This window comes from Oncorhynchus mykiss, chromosome 6 (assembly GCF_013265735.2).
Source record: "Oncorhynchus mykiss isolate Arlee chromosome 6, USDA_OmykA_1.1, whole genome shotgun sequence".
NCBI classification, from domain to species: domain Eukaryota; kingdom Metazoa; phylum Chordata; class Actinopteri; order Salmoniformes; family Salmonidae; genus Oncorhynchus; species Oncorhynchus mykiss.
The window spans coordinates 62,183,238-62,205,067 of NC_048570.1; the positions used below are offsets into that span (position 1 = coordinate 62,183,238).

At 41.1% G+C, this 21,830-nt stretch overlaps 15 non-coding genes across 15 annotated transcripts; all 15 read right to left on the minus strand.

Annotated features, from left to right (window-relative positions):
- Positions 1-98: 98 nt before the first annotated feature.
- trnaf-gaa lies at positions 99-171 on the minus strand. Its single transcript has one exon. It is a non-coding gene; the product is annotated as a tRNA-Phe (tRNA).
- Positions 172-316: 145 nt separating this feature from the next.
- On the minus strand, positions 317-389 carry trnaf-gaa. The gene has a single exon. It is a non-coding gene; the product is annotated as a tRNA-Phe (tRNA).
- Positions 390-684: 295 nt separating this feature from the next.
- On the minus strand, positions 685-758 carry trnaf-gaa. Its single transcript has one exon. It is a non-coding gene; the product is annotated as a tRNA-Phe (tRNA).
- Positions 759-1,025: 267 nt separating this feature from the next.
- trnaf-gaa lies at positions 1,026-1,098 on the minus strand. Its single transcript has one exon. It is a non-coding gene; the product is annotated as a tRNA-Phe (tRNA).
- A 2,287-nt stretch (positions 1,099-3,385) lies between these two features.
- Positions 3,386-3,458, minus strand: trnaf-gaa. Its single transcript has one exon. It is a non-coding gene; the product is annotated as a tRNA-Phe (tRNA).
- Positions 3,459-3,738: 280 nt separating this feature from the next.
- trnaf-gaa lies at positions 3,739-3,811 on the minus strand. Its single transcript has one exon. It is a non-coding gene; the product is annotated as a tRNA-Phe (tRNA).
- A 283-nt stretch (positions 3,812-4,094) lies between these two features.
- On the minus strand, positions 4,095-4,167 carry trnaf-gaa. The gene has a single exon. It is a non-coding gene; the product is annotated as a tRNA-Phe (tRNA).
- A 2,287-nt stretch (positions 4,168-6,454) lies between these two features.
- trnaf-gaa lies at positions 6,455-6,527 on the minus strand. Its single transcript has one exon. It is a non-coding gene; the product is annotated as a tRNA-Phe (tRNA).
- A 280-nt stretch (positions 6,528-6,807) lies between these two features.
- On the minus strand, positions 6,808-6,880 carry trnaf-gaa. Its single transcript has one exon. It is a non-coding gene; the product is annotated as a tRNA-Phe (tRNA).
- Positions 6,881-7,163: 283 nt separating this feature from the next.
- On the minus strand, positions 7,164-7,236 carry trnaf-gaa. The gene has a single exon. It is a non-coding gene; the product is annotated as a tRNA-Phe (tRNA).
- A 5,580-nt stretch (positions 7,237-12,816) lies between these two features.
- On the minus strand, positions 12,817-12,889 carry trnaf-gaa. Its single transcript has one exon. It is a non-coding gene; the product is annotated as a tRNA-Phe (tRNA).
- A 280-nt stretch (positions 12,890-13,169) lies between these two features.
- trnaf-gaa lies at positions 13,170-13,242 on the minus strand. The gene has a single exon. It is a non-coding gene; the product is annotated as a tRNA-Phe (tRNA).
- Positions 13,243-17,052: 3,810 nt separating this feature from the next.
- trnaf-gaa lies at positions 17,053-17,125 on the minus strand. Its single transcript has one exon. It is a non-coding gene; the product is annotated as a tRNA-Phe (tRNA).
- A 3,909-nt stretch (positions 17,126-21,034) lies between these two features.
- trnaf-gaa lies at positions 21,035-21,107 on the minus strand. Its single transcript has one exon. It is a non-coding gene; the product is annotated as a tRNA-Phe (tRNA).
- Positions 21,108-21,490: 383 nt separating this feature from the next.
- trnaf-gaa lies at positions 21,491-21,563 on the minus strand. The gene has a single exon. It is a non-coding gene; the product is annotated as a tRNA-Phe (tRNA).
- Between the last annotated feature and the right edge of the window lie 267 nt (positions 21,564-21,830).

Below are 21,830 nucleotides of genomic sequence, written 5' to 3' on the forward strand. Positions count from 1 at the left end.
AATAGGTGGAGGGGACGAGCTTATGTTGTATCCAAAGAAGATCTTATCGGCTCCTTAATGTCACGAACCAAATGTAGACCTCTCGCAAAATCTGTTCCTGCCGAAACCCGGGATCGATCCAGGGACCTTTAGATGTTCAGTCTAACGCTCTCCCAACTGAGCTATTTCGGCCACCTTAAAGTGGTTGTGGTGTGGTTGGCTGTCTGGTGTATTCTGCTGACTTTAGGATCGCCTCCACCTGGATGGAGTAATCACGCACACGTTATTTTTTATGAATGTCACGAACCAAATGTAGACCTCTCGCAAAAACTGTTCCTGCCGAAACCCGGGATCGAACCAGGGACCTTTAGATCTTCAGTCTAACGCTCTCCCAACTGAGCTATTTCGGCCACCTTAAAGTGGTTGTGGTGTGGTTGGCTGTCTGGTGTATTCTGCTGACTTTAGGATCGCCTCCACCTGGATGGAGTAATCACGCACACGTTATTTTTTATGAATGTCACGAACCAAATGTAGACCTCTCGCAAAAACTGTTCCTGCCGAAACCCGGGATCAAACCAGGGACCTTTAGATCTTCAGTCTATCTGGTAATAGGTGGAGGGGACGAGCTTATGTTGTATACAATGAAGATCTTATCGGCTCCTTAATGTCACGAACCAAATGTAGACCTCTCGCAAAAACTGTTCCTGACGAAACCCGGGATCGAACCAGGGACCTTTAGATCTTCAGTCTAACGCTCTCCCAACTGAGCTATTTCGGCCAACTTACTTTCTATTAATCTTTCTCCAACAGCGAATGACAAAGGCCTCCACATGGATGGAGTAATCACGCACACGTTATTTTTTATGAATGTCACGAACCAAATGTAGACCTCTCGCAAAAACTGTTCCTGCCGAAACCAGGGACCTTTAGATCTTCAGTCTATCTGGTAATAGGTGGAGGGGACGAGCTTATGTTGTATACAATGAAGATCTTATCGGCTCCTTAATGTCACGAACCAAATGTAGACCTCTCGCAAAAACTGTTCCTGCCAAAACCCGGGATCGAACCAGGGACCTTTAGATCTTCAGTCTAACGCTCTCCCAACTGAGCTATTTCGGCCACCTTAAAGTGGTTGTGGTGTGGTTGGCTGTCTGGTGTATTCTGCTGACTTTAGGATCATGATTATTTTCTATTAATCTTTCTCCAACAGCGAGTGACAAATGCCTCCACATGGATGGAGTAATCACGCACACGTTATTTTTGAAGCGTCCACCTGCTGGTCCCCTGACAAACTCACACATACTTTCAATTAGAATTTTTGTTCAAATTAGGCTAACCCAATTACTGACGACAGCTACGCAAATGAGCCTCAGTTGATCTGGAGTCTTCTTCCTAACAGACACAGGCTCTCAATGTGTAATGGAAGTTCTAGAACTACTCAGATAAAATGACGTGTTATTTTATCCATTGTCCATGAGAGGGTGAACACATCAAATTTGCACTTACCCTTCAGGATGACGCAATATTAATGTGGTCTAACTCACCCATTCATACTTTATAGTTGATATATTATATAAGTATTGCTTACAAATACAATTTTAACGCATTCTTTGAAAACAAACGTATCCTTTTATTTTGTCAAATCTTAACTGTATGGTAGGTATCATTTCTATTGCATAAAGGCTTTTTATATTATCTTATGATCTGTTTTTGTCTTCGCCGAATTGTCCACATGTAAAATACATAGCAGAGGATGGTTTCGATCCATCGACCTCTGGGTTATGGGCCCAGCACGCTTCCGCTGCGCCACTCTGCTATCTGGTAATAGGTGGAGGGGACGAGCTTATGGTGTATACAATGAAGATCTTATCGGCTCCTTAATGTCACGAACCAAATGTAGACCTCTCGCAAAAACTGTTCCTGCCGAAACCCGGGATCGAACCAGGGACCTTTAGATCTTCAGTCTAACGCTCTCCCAACTGAGCTATTTCTCTACCATAAGCCAACATTTTCATGCCAATCATCTGCCGCTATCACCTCATGTTTCAGCATGATAATTCAGGGTCCCATGTCGTAAGAATCTGTACACCATTCCTGGAAGCTGAAAATGTCCCAGGTCTTCCATGGCCTGCATACTCACCAGACATGTCACCATTTAGCATGTATGGGATGCTCTGGATCAACGTGTACGACAACGTGTTACAGTTCCCGCCAATATCCAGTAACTTCACACAGCCATTAAAGAGTAGTGTGACAACATTCCACAGGCCACAGCCTGATCAACTCTATGCAAAGGAGATGTGTCGCACTGCATGAGGCAAACGGTGGTCACCCCAGATACTGACTGATTTTCAGATCCATGCTCCTACCTTTTTTTTTAAAGGTATCTGTGACCAGATGCATATCTGTATTCTTAGTCATGTGAAATCCATGGATTAGGGCCTAATGAATTTATTTACATTGACTGATTTCCTTATATGAACTGTAACTCAGTAAAATCTTTGAAATTGTTGCATGTTGCGTTTATATTATTATTCGGTGTAGTTTATACAATGGAGCATTCAAAGACTGACATTAATAGATCAAAATGTGATTAGAGCATTCAGATAATGTCACGAACGTCATCAGGGAAATGACCGGACCAAGGTGCAGCGTTGTGAGCGTACATTTCTTTTTATTTTGAATGTCACAAACAAAAACAAGAACCAACACCACACCGCTTACTAGGGCTATACAGGCCACTAACAAAGTCAACTACCCACAACTAAGGTGGCAAAACAGGCTGCCTAAGAATGATTCCCAATCAGAGACAACTATAGACAGCTGTCCCTGATTGAGAACCATACCCGGCAAAAACATACAAACAGAAAACATAGAATGCCCACCACACATCACACCCTGACCTAACCACATAGAGAAATAAAACGGCTCTCTAAGGTCAGGGCGTGACAGATCATGATCATGATTCATCAAATTTGCACTTACCCTTCAGGATGACGCAATATTAATGTGGTCTAACTCACCCATTCATACTTTATAGTTGATATATTATATAAGTTATAGTATTGCTTACAAATACAATTTTAACGCATTCTTTGAAAACAAACGTATCCTTTTATTTTGTCAAATCTTAACTGTATGGTAGGTATCATTTCTATTGCATAAAGGCTTTTTATATTATCTTATGATCTGTTTTTGTCTTCGCCGAATTGTCCACATGTAAAATACATAGCAGAGGATGGTTTCTATCCATCGACCTCTGGGTTATGGGCCCAGCACGCTTCCGCTGCGCCACTCTGCTATCTGGTAATAGGTGGAGGGGACGAGCTTATGGTGTATACAATGAAGATCTTATCGGCTCCTTAATGTCACGAACCAAATGTAGACCTCTCGCAAAAAATGTTCCTGCCGAAACCCGGGATCGAACCAGGGACCTTTAGATCTTCAGTCTAACGCTCTCCCAACTGAGCTATTTCGGCCACCTTATTTTCTATTAATCTTTCTCCAACAGCGAATGACAAATGCCTCCACATGGATGGAGTAATCACGCACACGTTATTTTTTATGAATGTCACGAACCAAATGTAGACCTCTCGCAAAAACTGTTCCTGCCGAAACCCGGGATCGAACCAGGGACCTTTAGATCTTCAGTCTATCTGGTAATAGGTGGAGGGGACGAGCTTATGTCGTATACAATGAAGATCTTATCGGCTCCTTAATGTCACGAACCAAATGTAGACCTCTCGCAAAAACTGTTCCTGCCGAAACCCGGGATCAAACCAGGGACCTTTAGATCTTCAGTCTAACGCTCTCCCAACTGAGCTATTTCGGCCACCTTATTTTCTATTAATCTTTCTCCAACAGTGAATTACAAATGCCTCCACATGGATGGAGTAATCAGGCACACGTTATTTTTTATGAATGTCACGAACCAAATGTAGACCTCTCGCAAAAACTGTTCCTCCTGCCGAAACCCGGGATCGAACCAGGGACCTTTAGATCTTCAGTCTATCTGGTAATAGGTGGAGGGGACGAGCTTATGTTGTATACAATGAAGATCTTATCGGCTCCTTAATGTCACGAACCAAATGTAGACCTCTCGCAAAAACTGTTCCTGCCGAAACCCGGGATCGAACCAGGGACCTTTAGATCTTCAGTCTAACGCTCTCCCAACTGAGCTATTTCGGCCACCTTAAAGTGGTTGTGGTGTGGTTGGCTGTCTGGTGTATTCTGCTGACTTTAGGATCATGATTATTTTCTATTAATCTTTCTCCAACAGCGAGTGACAAATGCCTCCACATGGATGGAGTAATCACGCACACGTTATTTTTGAAGCGTCCACCTGCTGGTCCCCTGACAAACTCACACATACTTTCAATTAGAATTTTTGTTCAAATTAGGCTAACCCAATTACTGACGACAGCTACGCAAATGAGCCTCAGTTGATCTGGAGTCTTCTTCCTAACAGACACAGGCTCTCAATGTGTAATGGAAGTTCTAGAACTACTCAGATAAAATGACGTGTTATTTTATCCATTGTCCATGAGAGGGTGAACACATCAAATTTGCACTTACCCTTCAGGATGACGCAATATTAATGTGGTCTAACTCACCCATTCATACTTTATAGTTGATATATTATATAAGTATTGCTTACAAATACAATTTTAACGCATTCTTTGAAAACAAACGTATCCTTTTATTTTGTCAAATCTTAACTGTATGGTAGGTATCATTTCTATTGCATAAAGGCTTTTTATATTATCTTATGATCTGTTTTTGTCTTCGCCGAATTGTCCACATGTAAAATACATAGCAGAGGATGGTTTCGATCCATCGACCTCTGGGTTATGGGCCCAGCACGCTTCCGCTGCGCCACTCTGCTATCTGGTAATAGGTGGAGGGGACGAGCTTATGGTGTATACAATGAAGATCTTATCGGCTCCTTAATGTCACGAACCAAATGTAGACCTCTCGCAAAAACTGTTCCTGCCGAAACCCGGGATCGAACCAGGGACCTTTAGATCTTCAGTCTAACGCTCTCCCAACTGAGCTATTTCTCTACCATAAGCCAACATTTTCATGCCAATCATCTGCCGCTATCACCTCATGTTTCAGCATGATAATTCAGGGTCCCATGTCGTAAGAATCTGTACACCATTCCTGGAAGCTGAAAATGTCCCAGGTCTTCCATGGCCTGCATACTCACCAGACATGTCACCATTTAGCATGTATGGGATGCTCTGGATCAACGTGTACGACAACGTGTTACAGTTCCCGCCAATATCCAGTAACTTCACACAGCCATTAAAGAGTAGTGTGACAACATTCCACAGGCCACAGCCTGATCAACTCTATGCAAAGGAGATGTGTCGCACTGCATGAGGCAAACGGTGGTCACCCCAGATACTGACTGATTTTCAGATCCATGCTCCTACCTTTTTTTTTAAAGGTATCTGTGACCAGATGCATATCTGTATTCTTAGTCATGTGAAATCCATGGATTAGGGCCTAATGAATTTATTTACATTGACTGATTTCCTTATATGAACTGTAACTCAGTAAAATCTTTGAAATTGTTGCATGTTGCGTTTATATTATTATTCGGTGTAGTTTATACAATGGAGCATTCAAAGACTGACATTAATAGATCAAAATGTGATTAGAGCATTCAGATAATGTCACGAACGTCATCAGGGAAATGACCGGACCAAGGTGCAGCGTTGTGAGCGTACATTTCTTTTTATTTTGAATGTCACAAACAAAAACAAGAACCAACACCACACCGCTTACTAGGGCTATACAGGCCACTAACAAAGTCAACTACCCACAACTAAGGTGGCAAAACAGGCTGCCTAAGAATGATTCCCAATCAGAGACAACTATAGACAGCTGTCCCTGATTGAGAACCATACCCGGCAAAAACATACAAACAGAAAACATAGAATGCCCACCACACATCACACCCTGACCTAACCACATAGAGAAATAAAACGGCTCTCTAAGGTCAGGGCGTGACAGATCATGATCATGATTCATCAAATTTGCACTTACCCTTCAGGATGACGCAATATTAATGTGGTCTAACTCACCCATTCATACTTTATAGTTGATATATTATATAAGTTATAGTATTGCTTACAAATACAATTTTAACGCATTCTTTGAAAACAAACGTATCCTTTTATTTTGTCAAATCTTAACTGTATGGTAGGTATCATTTCTATTGCATAAAGGCTTTTTATATTATCTTATGATCTGTTTTTGTCTTCGCCGAATTGTCCACATGTAAAATACATAGCAGAGGATGGTTTCTATCCATCGACCTCTGGGTTATGGGCCCAGCACGCTTCCGCTGCGCCACTCTGCTATCTGGTAATAGGTGGAGGGGACGAGCTTATGGTGTATACAATGAAGATCTTATCGGCTCCTTAATGTCACGAACCAAATGTAGACCTCTCGCAAAAAATGTTCCTGCCGAAACCCGGGATCGAACCAGGGACCTTTAGATCTTCAGTCTAACGCTCTCCCAACTGAGCTATTTCGGCCACCTTATTTTCTATTAATCTTTCTCCAACAGCGAATGACAAATGCCTCCACATGGATGGAGTAATCACGCACACGTTATTTTTTATGAATGTCACGAACCAAATGTAGACCTCTCGCAAAAACTGTTCCTGCCGAAACCCGGGATCGAACCAGGGACCTTTAGATCTTCAGTCTATCTGGTAATAGGTGGAGGGGACGAGCTTATGTCGTATACAATGAAGATCTTATCGGCTCCTTAATGTCACGAACCAAATGTAGACCTCTCGCAAAAACTGTTCCTGCCGAAACCCGGGATCAAACCAGGGACCTTTAGATCTTCAGTCTAACGCTCTCCCAACTGAGCTATTTCGGCCACCTTATTTTCTATTAATCTTTCTCCAACAGTGAATTACAAATGCCTCCACATGGATGGAGTAATCAGGCACACGTTATTTTTTATGAATGTCACGAACCAAATGTAGACCTCTCGCAAAAACTGTTCCTCCTGCCGAAACCCGGGATCGAACCAGGGACCTTTAGATCTTCAGTCTATCTGGTAATAGGTGGAGGGGACGAGCTTATGTTGTATACAATGAAGATCTTATCGGCTCCTTAATGTCACGAACCAAATGTAGACCTCTCGCAAAAACTGTTCCTGCCGAAACCCGGGATCGAACCAGGGACCTTTAGATCTTCAGTCTAACGCTCTCCCAACTGAGCTATTTCGGCCACCTTAAAGTGGTTGTGGTGTGGTTGGCTGTCTGGTGTATTCTGCTGACTTTAGGATCATGATTATTTTCTATTAATCTTTCTCCAACAGCGAGTGACAAATGCCTCCACATGGATGGAGTAATCACGCACACGTTATTTTTGAAGCGTCCACCTGCTGGTCCCCTGACAAACTCACACATACTTTCAATTAGAATTTTTGTTCAAATTAGGCTAACCCAATTACTGACGACAGCTACGCAAATGAGCCTCAGTTGATCTGGAGTCTTCTTCCTAACAGACACAGGCTCTCAATGTGTAATGGAAGTTCTAGAACTACTCAGATAAAATGACGTGTTATTTTATCCATTGTCCATGAGAGGGTGAACACATCAAATTTGCACTTACCCTTCAGGATGACGCAATATTAATGTGGTCTAACTCACCCATTCATACTTTATAGTTGATATATTATATAAGTATTGCTTACAAATACAATTTTAACGCATTCTTTGAAAACAAACGTATCCTTTTATTTTGTCAAATCTTAACTGTATGGTAGGTATCATTTCTATTGCATAAAGGCTTTTTATATTATCTTATGATCTGTTTTTGTCTTTGCCGAATTGTCCACATGTAAAATACATATTTCGATCCATCGACCTCTGGGTTATGGGCCCAGCACGCTTCCGCTGCGCCACTCTGCTATCTGGTAATAGGTGGAGGGGACGAGCTTATGGTGTATACAATGAAGATCTTATCGGCTCCTTAATGTCACGAACCAAATGTAGACCTCTCGCAAAAACTGTTCCTGCCGAAACCCGGGATCGAACCAGGGACCTTTAGATCTTCAGTCTAACGCTCTCCCAACTGAGCTATTTCTCTACCATAAGCCAACATTTTCATGCCAATCATCTGCCGCTATCACCTCATGTTTCAGCATGATAATTCAGGGTCCCATGTCGTAAGAATCTGTACACCATTCCTGGAAGCTGAAAATGTCCCAGGTCTTCCATGGCCTGCATACTCACCAGACATGTCACCATTTAGCATGTATGGGATGCTCTGGATCAACGTGTACGACAACGTGTTACAGTTCCCGCCAATATCCAGTAACTTCACACAGCCATTAAAGAGTAGTGTGACAACATTCCACAGGCCACAGCCTGATCAACTCTATGCAAAGGAGATGTGTCGCACTGCATGAGGCAAACGGTGGTCACCCCAGATACTGACTGATTTTCAGATCCATGCTCCTACCTTTTTTTTTAAAGGTATCTGTGACCAGATGCATATCTGTATTCTTAGTCATGTGAAATCCATGGATTAGGGCCTAATGAATTTATTTACATTGACTGATTTCCTTATATGAACTGTAACTCAGTAAAATCTTTGAAATTGTTGCATGTTGCGTTTATATTATTATTCGGTGTAGTTTATACAATGGAGCATTCAAAGACTGACATTAATAGATCAAAATGTGATTAGAGCATTCAGATAATGTCACGAACGTCATCAGGGAAATGACCGGACCAAGGTGCAGCGTTGTGAGCGTACATTTCTTTTTATTTTGAATGTCGCAAACAAAAACAAGAACCAACACCACACCGCTTACTAGGGCTATACAGGCCACTAACAAAGTCAACTACCCACAACTAAGGTGGCAAAACAGGCTGCCTAAGAATGATTCCCAATCAGAGACAACTATAGACAGCTGTCCCTGATTGAGAACCATACCCGGCAAAAACATACAAACAGAAAACATAGAATGCCCACCACACATCACACCCTGACCTAACCACATAGAGAAATAAAACGTCTCTCTAAGGTCAGGGCGTGACAGATCATGATCATGATTCATCAAATTTGCACTTACCCTTCAGGATGACGCAATATTAATGAGGTCTAACTCACCCATTCATACTTTATAGTTGATATATTATATAAGTTATAGTATTGCTTACAAATACAATTTTAACGCATTCTTTGAAAACAAACGTATCCTTTTATTTTGTCAAATCTTAACTGTATGGTAGGTATCATTTCTATTGCATAAAGGCTTTTTATATTATCTTATGATCTGTTTTTGTCTTCGCCGAATTGTCCACATGTAAAATACATAGCAGAGGATGGTTTCGATCCATCGACCTCTGGGTTATGGGCCCAGCACGCTTCCGCTGCGCCACTCTGCTATCTGGTAATAGGTGGAGGGGACGAGCTTATGGTGTATACAATGAAGATCTTATCGGCTCCTTAATGTCACGAACCAAATGTAGACCTCTCGCCAAAACTGTTCCTGCCGAAACCCGGGATCGAACCAGGGACCTTTAGATCTTCAGTCTAACGCTCTCCCAACTGAGCTATTTCTCTACCATAAGCCAACATTTTCATGCCAATCATCTGCCGCTATCACCTCATGTTTCAGCATGATAATTCAGGGTCCCATGTCGTAAGAATCTGTACACCATTCCTGGAAGCTGAAAATGTCCCAGGTCTTCCATGGCCTGCATACTCACCAGACATGTCACCATTTAGCATGTATGGGATGCTCTGGATCAACGTGTACGACAACGTGTTACAGTTCCCGCCAATATCCAGTAACTTCACACAGCCATTAAAGAGTAGTGTGACAACATTCCACAGGCCACAGCCTGATCAACTCTATGCAAAGGAGATGTGTCGCACTGCATGAGGCAAACGGTGGTCACCCCAGATACTGACTGATTTTCAGATCCATGCTCCTACCTTTTTTTTTAAAGGTATCTGTGACCAGATGCATATCTGTATTCTTAGTCATGTGAAATCCATGGATTAGGGCCTAATGAATTTATTTACATTGACTGATTTCCTTATATGAACTGTAACTCAGTAAAATCTTTGAAATTGTTGCATGTTGCGTTTATATTATTATTCGGTGTAGTTTATACAATGGAGCATTCAAAGACTGACATTAATAGATCAAAATGTGATTAGAGCATTCAGATAATGTCACGAACGTCATCAGGGAAATGACCGGACCAAGGTGCAGCGTTGTGAGCGTACATTTCTTTTTATTTTGAATGTCGCAAACAAAAACAAGAACCAACACCACACCGCTTACTAGGGCTATACAGGCCACTAACAAAGTCAACTACCCACAACTAAGGTGGCAAAACAGGCTGCCTAAGAATGATTCCCAATCAGAGACAACTATAGACAGCTGTCCCTGATTGAGAACCATACCCGGCAAAAACATACAAACAGAAAACATAGAATGCCCACCACACATCACACCCTGACCTAACCACATAGAGAAATAAAACGGCTCTCTAAGGTCAGGGCGTGACAGATAAGGGCTTTTGTGAGTGAATTAAGAAGAAGGAGAGAATACTGTTGAGTAATAAATACATGAAAAATGATGCTGTATAAGCTTAAAAAATAGTAAGGAGGACTGGGGGCTGACTGAGGGACAGCCGAGCATAGTCATGGAGCATGGACAGAAGCCCAACCGGGCGCACATGTGGAGATCACAGACAGCAACATGGTCTCAGAGCATTTCATATTATTCTGTACGTAAATCTGATACATCTATTTGGTATTGTTTTTTGGATGCATATCATCCATTTCAAATGATATGTTACGAATTACAATCATACAAAAGTTACAAATGTTAGCTAGCTGGCTAACATTAGCTAGGGGTTAGGAATAAAGGTTAGGGTTAAGGTTAGGAGTTAGGTTGAAGGTTTATGGTAAGGGTTAGATTAAAGGGCTAGCTTAGGTTTAGGGTAACGCCCAGCCAGACACAGGCCTCGAGGGCTCGGACAGAGGCCCAGCAGGGCACAGGTGTTGAGGGCACATACAACGGATAAAGGCTGGTGTCTTTCAGGACAAGGCTCCCATCTGGCAACTTTTTGAAGGTGGGCCGCTTCATATCTGCTATTTGTAATTATGACTATAACATGTAACATTTAATCACAGTGAGCAGATCGGATGTTTAGTTGGAACATTAAATTAATAGTGTTTAACCTTTAGCTAACATCTCAACTTGCTCAGCACATTAGAACACACAACACACAAGCATAAGTAAGTGCATGTGTATTCAATATCAACAGCTAGCTAGCTGTAGCGTTGGTGAAGTAATTTCAAAGTATCTAATTTTAGCTAGCTGGGTGTGACAAAACAAAGGCCTAATATAAAATCACACAATGATTTCAGCTTAGTATGGAAATATTGGGGCTGACAGATTATTTTGATGATAATGTGACAAACTATTCCGATCATCTATCAAGGAGAGCAGGAAATGTGGAAACAAATGTGCTTGAAGGAAATGAGACTCCTTCACTCAAGCATCATTATGCAAATTACATTTAGGCTACATGGGATTAATCACAAATTAAATGTGTAAAGTAGTACAAATACATGTACAGTAGCTAGTTGTGCTAGACATTTTATCGATAAAAGGATATGTAGCATATTGTTTTTAAATATTTGCATGCTTTTCTCCTCCCAGTAAAAAACAGCTGATTCATAGGGGGTGTAGCGGATCTCAAAACTCTTCTGCGAAGGACTCAGGTAGGAGGATACTCTTGTGCTTCCTCTCTGGGAGAAGGCTATCGAGTCGGGACGGCCACTCCTCTGTTGGCCTTTTCTCAATTAGATTTGCTCAAGTCCTGCGTCCTCTCTTCTGTGTCCTCTCTCGCCTTCTTTTGAAAAAGTTTAAATTACGTTTACAGTGTTGGATCCCAAAATAAATGTGTAATGTCATTAAAACAAATTGAGTCAGACGTGAAAGACAAATTGGAATTCGTAGCATATCATACGTTTAGCAAAATCTTAACATATTGTACATGTTGCTAATTTGTAATGTATTGTACGTTTTGGAAATTCTTAACATCATACAAATTGTAATTCATATCATATGAAATGGATGATGGACATTCCTAAATAATACATACAATATGAAATGTAACATATCATATTAAATGGAGTATCTTTGATATACATACAGAATAATATGAAATCCTCTGAGTATAGGTTGGGTCACGGAGAAAGGGTGGAGGAGTTGAGGAGAGTTCAGGGTTTTGTCCAACCCATAATCTCCCAACTAAATGTACCCTTTGAACCTGTGTTTCAGGCCAAATTTAGAAGTCTCGCAAAATGAACACTTGCCGAAACCCGGGATCGAACCAGGGACCTTTTGATCTTCAGTCTAACGCTATCCCAACTGAACTATTTCGGCCATCCTGCTAAAATATTATTTCTCATTATTTTCTAAGGTGTCTTGTTAGCTGTCTAATTGATTTAGTTGACTTTAGGATATTTTATATCCTTTTATTTTGTCAAATCTTAACTGTATGGTAGGTATCATTTCTATTGCATAAAGGCTTTTTATATTATCTTATGATCTGTTTTTGTCTTCGCCGAATTGTCCACATGTAAAATACATAGCAGAGGATGGTTTCGATCCATCGACCTCTGGGTTATGGGCCCAGCAAGCTTCCGCTGCGCCACTCTGCTATCTGGTAATAGGTGGAGGGGACGAGCTTATGGTGTATACAATGAAGATCTTATCGGCTCCTTAATGTCACGAACCAAATGTAGACCTCTCGCAAAAAATGTTCCTGCCGAAACCCGGGATCGAACCAGGGACCTTTAGATCTTCAGTCTAACGCTCTCCCAACTGAGCTATTTCAGCCACCTTATTTTCTATTAATCTTTCTCCAACAGCGAATGACAAATGCCTCCACATGGATGGAGTAATCACGCACACGTTATTTTTTATGAATGTCACGAACCAAATGTAGACCTCTCGCAAAAACTGTTCCTGCCGAAACCCGGGATCGAACCAGGGACCTTTAGATCTTCAGTCTATCTGGTAATAGGTGGAGGGGACGAGCTTATGTTGTATACAATGAAGATCTTATCGGCTCCTTAATGTCACGAACCAAATGTAGACCTCTCGCAAAAACTGTTCCTGCCGAAACCCGGGATCGAACCAGGGACCTTTAGATCTTCAGTCTAACGCTCTCCCAACTGAGCTATTTCGGCCACCTTATTTTCTATTAATCTTTCTCCAACAGCGAATGACAAATGCCTCCACATGGATGGAGTAATCACGCACACGTTATTTTTTATGAATGTCACGAACCAAATGTAGACCTCTCGCAAAAACTGTTCCTGCCGAAACCCGGGATCGAACCAGGGACCTTTAGATCTTCAGTCTATCTGGTAATAGGTGGAGGGGACGAGCTTATGTTGTATACAATGAAGATCTTATCGGCTCCTTAATGTCACGAACCAAATGTAGACCTCTCGCAAAAACTGTACACGTTACACGTTATTTTTGAAGCGTCCACCTGCTGGTCCCCTGACAAACTCACACATACTTTCAATTAGAATTTTTGTTCAAATTAGGCTAACCCAATTACTGACGACAGCTACGAAAATGAGCCTCAGTTGATCTGGAGTCTTCTTCCTAACAGACACAGGCTCTCAATGTGTAATGGAAGTTCTAGAACTACTCAGATAAAATGACGTGTTATTTTATCCATTGTCCATGAGAGGGTGAACACATCAAATTTGCACTTACCCTTCAGGATGACGCAATATTAATGTGGTCTAACTCACCCATTCATACTTTATAGTTGATATATTATATAAGTTATAGTATTGCTTACAAATACAATTTTAACGCATTCTTTGAAAACAAACGTATCCTTTTATTTTGTCAAATCTTAACTGTATGGTAGGTATCATTTCTATTGCATAAAGGCTTTTTATATTATCTTATGATCTGTTTTTGTCTTCGCCGAATTGTCCTCATGTAAAATACATAGCAGAGGATGGTTTCGATCCATCGACCTCTGGGTTATGGGCCCAGCACGCTTCCGCTGCGCCACTCTGCTATCTGGTAATAGGTGGAGGGGACGAGCTTATGGTGTATACAATGAAGATCTTATCGGCTCCTTAATGTCACGAACCAAATGTAGACCTCTCGCCAAAACTGTTCCTGCCGAAACCCGGGATCGAACCAGGGACCTTTAGATCTTCAGTCTAACGCTCTCCCAACTGAGCTATTTCTCTACCATAAGCCAACATTTTCATGCCAATCATCTGCCGCTATCACCTCATGTTTCAGCATGATAATTCAGGGTCCCATGTCGTAAGAATCTGTACACCATTCCTGGAAGCTGAAAATGTCCCAGGTCTTCCATGGCCTGCATACTCACCAGACATGTCACCATTTAGCATGTATGGGATGCTCTGGATCAACGTGTACGACAACGTGTTACAGTTCCCGCCAATATCCAGTAACTTCACACAGCCATTAAAGAGTAGTGTGACAACATTCCACAGGCCACAGCCTGATCAACTCTATGCAAAGGAGATGTGTCGCACTGCATGAGGCAAACGGTGGTCACCCCAGATACTGACTGATTTTCAGATCCATGCTCCTACCTTTTTTTTTAAAGGTATCTGTGACCAGATGCATATCTGTATTCTTAGTCATGTGAAATCCATGGATTAGGGCCTAATGAATTTATTTACATTGACTGATTTCCTTATATGAACTGTAACTCAGTAAAATCTTTGAAATTGTTGCATGTTGCGTTTATATTATTATTCGGTGTAGTTTATACAATGGAGCATTCAAAGACTGACATTAATAGATCAAAATGTGATTAGAGCATTCAGATAATGTCACGAACGTCATCAGGGAAATGACCGGACCAAGGTGCAGCGTTGTGAGCGTACATTTCTTTTTATTTTGAATGTCGCAAACAAAAACAAGAACCAACACCACACCGCTTACTAGGGCTATACAGGCCACTAACAAAGTCAACTACCCACAACTAAGGTGGCAAAACAGGCTGCCTAAGAATGATTCCCAATCAGAGACAACTATAGACAGCTGTCCCTGATTGAGAACCATACCCGGCAAAAACATACAAACAGAAAACATAGAATGCCCACCACACATCACACCCTGACCTAACCACATAGAGAAATAAAACGGCTCTCTAAGGTCAGGGCGTGACAGATAAGGGCTTTTGTGAGTGAATTAAGAAGAAGGAGAGAATACTGTTGAGTAATAAATACATGAAAAATTATGCTGTATAAGCTTAAAAAATAGTAAGGAGGACTGGGGGCTGACTGAGGGACAGCCGAGCATAGTCATGGAGCATGGACAGAAGCCCAACCGGGCACACATGTGGAGATCACAGACAGCAACATGGTCTCAGAGCATTTCATATTATTCTGTACGTAAATCTGATACATCTATTTGGTATTGTTTTTTGGATGCATATCATCCATTTCAAATGATATGTTACGAATTACAATCATACAAAAGTTACAAATGTTAGCTAGCTGGCTAACATTAGCTAGGGGTTAGGAATAAAGGTTAGGGTTAAGGTTAGGAGTTAGGTTGAAGGTTTATGGTAAGGGTTAGATTAAAGGGCTAGCTTAGGTTTAGGGTAACGCCCAGCCAGACACAGGCCTCGAGGGCTCGGACAGAGGCCCAGCAGGGCACAGGTGTTGAGGGCACATACAACGGATAAAGGCTGGTGTCTTTCAGGACAAGGCTCCCATCTGGCAACTTTTTGAAGGTGGGCCGCTTCATATCTGCTATTTGTAATTATGACTATAACATGTAACATTTAATCACAGTGAGCAGATCGGATGTTTAGTTGGAACATTAAATTAATAGTGTTTAACCTTTAGCTAACATCTCAACTTGCTCAGCACATTAGAACACACAACACACAAGCATAAGTAAGTGCATGTGTATTCAATATCAACAGCTAGCTAGCTGTAGCGTTGGTGAAGTAATTTCAAAGTATCTAATTTTAGCTAGCTGGGTGTGACAAAACAAAGGCCTAATATAAAATCACACAATGATTTCAGCTTAGTATGGAAATATTGGGGCTGACAGATTATTTTGATGATAATGTGACAAACTATTCCGATCATCTATCAAGGAGAGCAGGAAATGTGGAAACAAATGTGCTTGAAGGAAATGAGACTCCTTCACTCAAGCATCATTATGCAAATTACATTTAGGCTACATGGGATTAATCACAAATTAAATGTGTAAAGTAGTACAAATACATGTACAGTAGCTAGTTGTGCTAGACATTTTATCGATAAAAGGATATGTAGCATATTGTTTTTAAATATTTGCATGCTTTTCTCCTCCCAGTAAAAAACAGCTGATTCATAGGGGGTGTAGCGGATCTCAAAACTCTTCTGCGAAGGACTCAGGTAGGAGGATACTCTTGTGCTTCCTCTCTGGGAGAAGGCTATCGAGTCGGGACGGCCACTCCTCTGTTGGCCTTTTCTCAATTAGATTTGCTCAAGTCCTGCGTCCTCTCTTCTGTGTCCTCTCTCGCCTTCTTTTGAAAAAGTTTAAATTACGTTTACAGTGTTGGATCCCAAAATAAATGTGTAATGTCATTAAAACAAATTGAGTCAGACGTGAAAGACAAATTGGAATTCGTAGCATATCATACGTTTAGCAAAATCTTAACATATTGTACATGTTGCTAATTTGTAATGTATTGTACGTTTTGGAAATTCTTAACATCATACAAATTGTAATTCATATCATATGAAATGGATGATGGACATTCCTAAATAATACATACAATATGAAATGTAACATATCATATTAAATGGAGTATCTTTGATATACATACAGAATAATATGAAATCCTCTGAGTATAGGTTGGGTCACGGAGAAAGGGTGGAGGAGTTGAGGAGAGTTCAGGGTTTTGTCCAACCCATAATCTCCCAACTAAATGTACCCTTTGAACCTGTGTTTCAGGCCAAATTTAGAAGTCTCGCAAAATGAACACTTGCCGAAACCCGGGATCGAACCAGGGACCTTTTGATCTTCAGTCTAACGCTCTCCCAACTGAACTATTTCGGCCATCCTGCTAAAATATTATTTCTCATTATTTTCTAAGGTGTCTTGTTAGCTGTCTAATTGATTTAGTTGACTTTAGGATATTTTCTATCCTTTTATTTTGTCAAATCTTAACTGTATGGTAGGTATCATTTCTATTGCATAAAGGCTTTTTATATTATCTTATGATCTGTTTTTGTCTTCGCCGAATTGTCCACATGTAAAATACATAGCAGAGGATGGTTTCGATCCATCGACCTCTGGGTTATGGGCCCAGCACGCTTCCGCTGCGCCACTCTGCTATCTGGTAATAGGTGGAGGGGACGAGCTTATGGTGTATACAATGAAGATCTTATCGGCTCCAACAGCGAGTGACAAATGCCTCCACATGGATGGAGTAATCACGCACACGTTATTTTTGAAGCGTCCACCTGCTGGTCCCCTGACAAACTCACACATACTTTCAATTAGAATTTTTGTTCAAATTAGGCTAACCCAATTACTGACGACAGCTACGAAAATGAGCCTCAGTTGATCTGGAGTCTTCTTCCTAACAGACACAGGCTCTCAATGTGTAATGGAAGTTCTAGAACTACTCAGATAAAATGACGTGTTATTTTATCCATTGTCCATGAGAGGGTGGTAGTGAACACATCAAATTTGCACTTACCCTTCAGGATGACGCAATATTAATGTGGTCTAACTCACCCATTCATACTTTATAGTTGATATATTATATAAGTATTGCTTACAAATACAATTTTAACGCATTCTTTGAAAACAAACGTATCCTTTTATTTTGTCAAATCTTAACTGTATGGTAGGTATCATTTCTATTGCATAAAGGCTTTTTATATTATCTTATGATCTGTTTTTGTCTTCGCCGAATTGTCCTCATGTAAAATACATAGCAGAGGATGGTTTCGATCCATCGACCTCTGGGTTATGGGCCCAGCACGCTTCCGCTGCGCCACTCTGCTATCTGGTAATAGGTGGAGGGGACGAGCTTATGGTGTATACAATGAAGATCTTATCGGCTCCTTAATGTCACGAACCAAATGTAGACCTCTCGCAAAAACTGTTCCTGCCGAAACCCGGGATCGAACCAGGGACCTTTAGATCTTCAGTCTAACGCTCTCCCAACTGAGCTATTTCTCTACCATAAGCCAACATTTTCATGCCAATCATCTGCCGCTATCACCTCATGTTTCAGCATGATAATTCAGGGTCCCATGTCGTAAGAATCTGTACACCATTCCTGGAAGCTGAAAATGTCCCAGGTCTTCCATGGCCTGCATACTCACCAGACATGTCACCATTTAGCATGTATGGGATGCTCTGGATCAACGTGTACGACAACGTGTTACAGTTCCCGCCAATATCCAGTAACTTCACACAGCCATTAAAGAGTAGTGTGACAACATTCCACAGGCCACAGCCTGATCAACTCTATGCAAAGGAGATGTGTCGCACTGCATGAGGCAAACGGTGGTCACCCCAGATACTGACTGATTTTCAGATCCATGCTCCTACCTTTTTTTTTAAAGGTATCTGTGACCAGATGCATATCTGTATTCTTAGTCATGTGAAATCCATGGATTAGGGCCTAATGAATTTATTTACATTGACTGATTTCCTTATATGAACTGTAACTCAGTAAAATCTTTGAAATTGTTGCATGTTGCGTTTATATTATTATTCGGTGTAGTTTATACAATGGAGCATTCAAAGACTGACATTAATAGATCAAAATGTGATTAGAGCATTCAGATAATGTCACGAACGTCATCAGGGAAATGACCGGACCAAGGTGCAGCGTTGTGAGCGTACATTTCTTTTTATTTTGAATGTCGCAAACAAAAACAAGAACCAACACCACACCGCTTACTAGGGCTATACAGGCCACTAACAAAGTCAACTACCCACAACTAAGGTGGCAAAACAGGCTGCCTAAGAATGATTCCCAATCAGAGACAACTATAGACAGCTGTCCCTGATTGAGAACCATACCCGGCAAAAACATACAAACAGAAAACATAGAATGCCCACCACACATCACACCCTGACCTAACCACATAGAGAAATAAAACGGCTCTCTAAGGTCAGGGCGTGACAGATAAGGGCTTTTGTGAGTGAATTAAGAAGAAGGAGAGAATACTGTTGAGTAATAAATACATGAAAAATGATGCTGTATAAGCTTAAAAAATAGTAAGGAGGACTGGGGGCTGACTGAGGGACAGCCGAGCATAGTCATGGAGCATGGACAGAAGCCCAACCGGGCACACATGTGGAGATCACAGACAGCAACATGGTCTCAGAGCATTTCATATTATTCTGTACGTAAATCTGATACATCTATTTGGTATTGTTTTTTGGATGCATATCATCCATTTCAAATGATATGTTACGAATTACAATCATACAAAAGTTACAAATGTTAGCTAGCTGGCTAACATTAGCTAGGGGTTAGGAATAAAGGTTAGGGTTAAGGTTAGGAGTTAGGTTGAAGGTTTATGGTAAGGGTTAGATTAAAGGGCTAGCTTAGGTTTAGGGTAACGCCCAGCCAGACACAGGCCTCGAGGGCTCGGACAGAGGCCCAGCAGGGCACAGGTGTTGAGGGCACATACAACGGATAAAGGCTGGTGTCTTTCAGGACAAGGCTCCCATCTGGCAACTTTTTGAAGGTGGGCCGCTTCATATCTGCTATTTGTAATTATGACTATAACATGTAACATTTAATCACAGTGAGCAGATCGGATGTTTAGTTGGAACATTAAATTAATAGTGTTTAACCTTTAGCTAACATCTCAACTTGCTCAGCACATTAGAACACACAACACACAAGCATAAGTAAGTGCATGTGTATTCAATATCAACAGCTAGCTAGCTGTAGCGTTGGTGAAGTAATTTCAAAGTATCTAATTTTAGCTAGCTGGGTGTGACAAAACAAAGGCCTAATATAAAATCACACAATGATTTCAGCTTAGTATGGAAATATTGGGGCTGACAGATTATTTTGATGATAATGTGACAAACTATTCCGATCATCTATCAAGGAGAGCAGGAAATGTGGAAACAAATGTGCTTGAAGGAAATGAGACTCCTTCACTCAAGCATCATTATGCAAATTACATTTAGGCTACATGGGATTAATCACAAATTAAATGTGTAAAGTAGTACAAATACATGTACAGTAGCTAGTTGTGCTAGACATTTTATCGATAAAAGGATATGTAGCATATTGTTTTTAAATATTTGCATGCTTTTCTCCTCCCAGTAAAAAACAGCTGATTCATAGGGGGTGTAGCGGATCTCAAAACTCTTCTGCGAAGGACTCAGGTAGGAGGATACTCTTGTGCTTCCTCTCTGGGAGAAGGCTATCGAGTCGGGACGGCCACTCCTCTGTTGGCCTTTTCTCAATTAGATTTGCTCAAGTCCTGCGTCCTCTCTTCTGTGTCCTCTCTCGCCTTCTTTTGAAAAAGTTTAAATTACGTTTACAGTGTTGGATCCCAAAATAAATGTGTAATGTCATTAAAACAAATTGAGTCAGACGTGAAAGACAAATTGGAATTCGTAGCATATCATACGTTTAGCAAAATCTTAACATATTGTACATGTTGCTAATTTGTAATGTATTGTACGTTTTGGAAATTCTTAACATCATACAAATTGTAATTCATATCATATGAAATGGATGATGGACATTCCTAAATAATACATACAATATGAAATGTAACATATCATATTAAATGGAGTATCTTTGATATACATACAGAATAATATGAAATCCTCTGAGTATAGGTTGGGTCACGGAGAAAGGGTGGAGGAGTTGAGGAGAGTTCAGGGTTTTGTCCAACCCATAATCTCCCAACTAAATGTACCCTTTGAACCTGTGTTTCAGGCCAAATTTAGAAGTCTCGCAAAATGAACACTTGCCGAAACCCGGGATCGAACCAGGGACCTTTTGATCTTCAGTCTAACGCTCTCCCAACTGAACTATTTCGGCCATCCTGCTAAAATATTATTTCTCATTATTTTCTAAGGTGTCTTGTTAGCTGTCTAATTGATTTAGTTGACTTTAGGATATTTTCTATCCTTTTATTTTGTCAAATCTTAACTGTATGGTAGGTATCATTTCTATTGCATAAAGGCTTTTTATATTATCTTATGATCTGTTTTTGTCTTCGCCGAATTGTCCACATGTAAAATACATAGCAGAGGATGGTTTCGAGCCATCGACCTCTGGGTTATGGGCCCAGCACGCTTCCGCTGCGCCACTCTGCTATCTGGTAATAGGTGGAGGGGACGAGCTTATGGTGTATACAATGAAGATCTTATCGGCTCCTTAATGTCACGAACCAAATGTAGACCTCTCGCAAAAACTGTTCCTGCCGAAACCCGGGATCGAACCAGGGACCTTTAGATCTTCAGTCTAACGCTCTCCCAACTGAGCTATTTCGGCCACCTTATTTTCTATTAATATTTCTCCAACAGCGAATGACAAATGCCTCCACCTGGATGGAGTAATCACGCACACGTTATTTTTTATGAATGTCACGAACCAAATGTAGACCTCTCGCAAAAACTGTTCCTGCCGAAACCCGGGATCGAACCAGGGACCTTTAGATCTTCAGTCTATCTGGTAATAGGTGGAGGGGACGAGCTTATGTTGTATACAATGAAGATCTTATCGGCTCCTTAATGTCACGAACCAAATGTAGACCTCTCG